Below are 5,119 nucleotides of genomic sequence, written 5' to 3'. Positions count from 1 at the left end.
AGGATAGAGATACCTTGTAATGCTTGTGACCAACTGTGATACTGACAGTGTGCGGCCTAGCAAATGGACTTCAATGAAGTGTGGGTTTGTGGATGACCCATAACCATGATGAATGAAGATCTGAGGATAGAGATACCCTGTAATGCTTTTGACTAACTCTGATACTAACAGTGTGCGACCTAACAAATGGATTTCAATGAAGTTTGGATTTGTGGATGACCCATAACCATGAAAAATGAAGATCCAAGAATAGAGACACCCTATAATGCTTGTGACCAACTGTGATACTAACAGTGTGCGACCTAGCAAATGGACTTCGATGACAAGCATTTTGTGCAGTTGACCCATAACCATGATGTTGGTTGTTGATGAAGTAGTAGGTGCCCACATAGCCTGGGGTTGGAGGGAACATCTCCAAATAACCCAAGCCGGATGATGCTATGCTAAAACTGATGAATGTGAGCAAGTGCCTACTAAAGTGGGGTGGGATGGCACGTATCGGAAGGGAACCCACTCCAAATGCTGCTCTAGAATTAAAATGGACATAACTCGGTCAATATAAATCAGAATATTTATTATAACCTATTTTTGGAAACAGAAGGATCATTTTGCATCTTCCCATGTGTTGGAAATCCTTATCTGGGCACTTTGAAATCTCAGCTTCACGCTACAACTGTTCCGTCGTCATAAAAGTTCTAAAAAAATAGCTGATTTTAAATCAGCGATATCTCCCACATCTGAACTCTGATTCAACCATTTTTTTTTTTAAATTGAGTGATGTTTCAAGAGGAGCTCAGATCTACAATCCTTTTTCTAAAATTTTGCACAAAAAACTTGAAAAGGTGATGGGAGAGTCACCGTCCACAAGTTGTCTTCAGAAAAAAATTCTACAACATAGCTGATTTTAAATCAGTAATATCTCCCTCATATAGACTCTGATTCGGCATATTTCTTTTTTGAATTTTGGTATTTTTCACAAAGAATGTAGATATGGTATTTGATTTTGTAAATTTTGTACCAAATGTTTCAGATATGATCTGCAAACTCGCCACCCAAAAAAATTCCTGCAAAAAAATGAAAAAAGAAAAATCCTTCCCGCTTGGCCCAAGAAAATGCTCAGTGGAGGATGTAGCACATGCCTAAAGTTTTTTGAATATTGCTGAAAAATTTGAAACTGAAAGATGCATCAAACCCTCATTCCCATAAAATCGTAACCTACTATGATACCACTGATCTAGATCATGCGGGAAGAGCCCCAAGATCTAAAAGATTGAAATGCATCTTGGGGGGAGGCCACAAAGATTTGAAAAATTGAAATTGCCAAAAGAAAAAGAGGAGAATTCCCAATGAATAAAACCACAAAGAAACTTTTTTTATTAAAACAGATAATAACTATAAAGGATACATTATGGCGGACAATCTGTACTTTTACAAAATGTGACTTGTTACTTATAGTACTTTTCAATTAGAATACCACGGGTCAATTCCATGGGTGAATGACTACCATGGGTGGATGTCACAATACCATGGGTCAATTCCATGGGCGAATGAATACCATCGGTGGATGTCAAAATACCATGGGTTAATTCCATGAGTGAATGAATACCTTCCGTTGATGTCACAATACCATGGGTCAATTGCATCGGTGAATGAATACCATGGGTGGATGTCACTTACAATACCATGGGTCGATAAATACCATGAGTGGATGCCACTTACAATACCATGGGTAAATTCCATGGGTGGATGAATAACATGAGTGGATGAATACCATGTGCTGATGCCATTTTCCATTTGGCTCATTATTAGGCCTCATAAAAGAAGCAAACTCCTAAACAAACTCTTCATGAAGTGTTTGAGTTTCACCTTCTCACTCTCACCTGTTGGTTGATAGAATCTTGGAGTTAGTTCCCCAACCAAGGAATTTGACTCCTGAAGGTGGGAAAGTGGTCTAGGAGAGTCTATAAGTATCATTGCACTTCAGGAGAAGAAGGTTGAAGTTTTTGTGAAGGAGGCTTGCATTGTAATCATCTTTCAACTAATATAAGTATAGGTTGTAGCTATTTTCGAGGAACTCTAGCCCAGTGAATTCATGGTGCTTGTGCTTCATTATTTTTGTTTTCTCATGGTATAAACATCTTTATCTACACTATATCTCTTCTTTCTATGAATGCCTTGTGATAAAATATTCAGAATTCTTGTTTTCAAGCTTTATTATCTGGTTTTCATAGTTATGTGTTTTGTCTTCCTAAGCTAATGAAATCATGTTTATTTATGCTCACTAGTTTCTTCCACACTATATCCTCTATACTACACTGACAAATACCCAAATTACACCATGGATTCTGATATCTAGCTCCTTCTTATATTTTCTTCTGCATTCCCACAGCCTAGAGCTACTTGTGGCTCCCAACCCTAAGTTCAATAAATCCTTAAAAACCAAATTTTCAAAAACAAACAAACAAATACTCATATCTAGTCTAAAATCCATTTACTTTAAAGTCGTATCACTGACAAGAGACTTAGAGAGATCCCTCTCATGCTTAGTAGGGCTAGCTACTGAGCTGAAGTGGTTTGAGGTTACCCTTGTCGATCTCCTTTTCAGCCTAGGAGGTTGTATGGACTAACATGTTGAATGATGTTCTTGTCATACACTTTCAAATCTGAATAATCCCATGCAAAAACATCAGAAAATTCAGAAAGAAACTTAACATACTTAGCCTTTGATTTATAAGATAATGTTTTTGATAACTTTACAAGCTTGGGCTGGTCTGTTGTTCCAAGATTTACATCTTCAACTCCCTTGTCTGTAGGAACCAAGGTTGGTTTTCTCACCACATCATATTGATCAAACAGCTCCTCTAAAGATATGAGACCTCTAGGAATAACATTAACCTTTAGTTGTAAAACCTCCATCTAATTTACCTCAATGTCTTGTTCATCAGAATCACAAATATCATCAATGAAAGCATTTTTAAACTTCCCTTCATTCTGCAAAAAGGCATTAATTTCATTGTCATACCAAAAAATTGCCAATATCTCATATTATCAGGAACAGTATGCCTATGTTTGACACGAATTTCACATTTATTGCTAGAATTCATTGGAATCTTCAAATTGCTTGCTGTTGTAGCAAGTGAATCAACAATGATGTTTTGAATTTGCAGCACCACTATCAAGGTGTATTCCGGAAACATTTTAAAGATATCCAGGACCATGTTTCTATAGGCTCTCATCTGCGGATGCTTCGCTTGATTTTCTCCCTTTACTTGTTTAATCACCATAAACAAAAATCTTTTTCACACCCAGTTTCTTCAAAAAATTTAGACCTATAATCAATGCCTCATACTCCACTTAATTATTAGAGAAATCAAAAGCTAATTTGTAGGAACATACTCTAACATTACTTGGGACTTTTTAAGACTGAAAAGTAGGACCTCGAATCCAAATTCCAATACATGCATAGTATTTACCCAAAGCACCATCAAAGTCCATGCTCCAAAGGTTGGCTTCATTTTCTAGATGTTGGAACTCTGCTTTATTTTCAACCTTACCTTTGCTGATTACTTCATTTTTCTTCTCTTCACTGACCTTCTGTTGTTGTGGAGGCTACTCAGAAGAAACTGCTAATTTTTCTTTTTCTTGATTAAGAACTTCTCTAAAATTCTCAGAAATTTCTCGTACATCATCTACCTCTACAAGCTGAATATCTACATCATTCAATCCACTATTAGAGTACAAAATAGAATACTCTAAATCAGTATGTACAACATTTATCGGATGATTCACAGGCTTCTCTTTACTAGTGATCATATACTTCATTTTCTTTTCCTGGTACAACTTCCTCAATTAACCGAAAACAAGGATTGTCGCATAAGAGAAGTCAAGTTGTAAAGTGCCTTTAAGTTTGGCTCGCCATGATCTAGACAAGGGCATACCAAATCATGGTGGTATATCAGTGACTACCACATCCATCAAGGAATATGGCTAGGATTTGATTTAAAGAAACAACCGAATATTTGATGATACCAATGCAAAAAACTCTACCCGAATCAAATCAGTACAGATCATGATATTTAGGGGCGATATCTAGGCCGAAATTTTCCATAATGGCCTTGGGCATCAAATTGTGGGAAGCTCTGGAATCAAACATAGCATTATGGAGAATATACTCATGCAGTCTAAGACTCAAATATAAGGGTGGGACTTCGTTATCTTCAGACTGACCTTCTATGGCTGGACCAAAAATGAGTTCAGGATGATCATCCTCAGCATTCACCATGTCAGATAAAGGATCGATTTGTAGTATTCTAGATACATGATTTTTATAGTTGCTATTATTAACAACCTCAGTCAAAGGAATGGACACTTTCAATTTAGCAATTTCACTTTCTAAATTAAAAGATGAAACTTTTTCTACCACTTTGACACGGATGTACCTCTTATCTATTTTCTCCTTCATTGCACTATCCTTTTGCTAATTGTTTCTCTCATTTGCAGATGTGCTTGCTGATGGTACCTTGCTAGGATTTGGATTAGCAAGCTCTTTTCATTTCTTCTAAGTGTTTGAGGGATCATTCTTTGACTGCACATCATTTCTCTTCTAAATAAGACTAACCGGTACATCTCTACTCCTTAAAGGGTATTACCTCTACTGTGCACTCAAAGAATTCATGTAACCATGCTGATAATCATCAGACTCAGCCTCCAAAACAACATCATTTGCTAAGATGTAATCCTCATGCTTTTGAATGTTGGGACCCTCTGCATACTCTTCATCTTTGGTCAGAAATATGGGCATACCATCAGCAATGAAAAGTGATTTGTTTCAACTACCGGATCTTCCTCATCTTCCTCTTCCATTCCTTGAACATAATTCTGTTGCAAGGGAGTTATGATTTGTTGTTGTTGTTGTGTTGGTTGCTCTAGTGCTTTTTGTTCTCTTTGCTTGATTCAGAATTGGGGTTGCCGTCGCGCTCTAAAATTTGGATTCTGGATCTAAGGTTCAGGTCTATCTGTGATGGATAACCGGTCAACCATCCTTTCCATTGTTCGAATCAATGTATCCATTTTTACATCCGAAGTAGATGCTTCTTCTTTCACATTCACTCTTTTCTCA

The sequence above is a fragment of the Pinus tabuliformis genome, chromosome 3_2, assembly GCF_031772625.1.
Source record: "Pinus tabuliformis cultivar Carrire ecotype Pingquan chromosome 3_2, CPIR1, whole genome shotgun sequence".
Taxonomy (NCBI): domain Eukaryota; kingdom Viridiplantae; phylum Streptophyta; class Pinopsida; order Pinales; family Pinaceae; genus Pinus; species Pinus tabuliformis.
Note: the sequence above shows the minus strand (reverse complement) of the source record.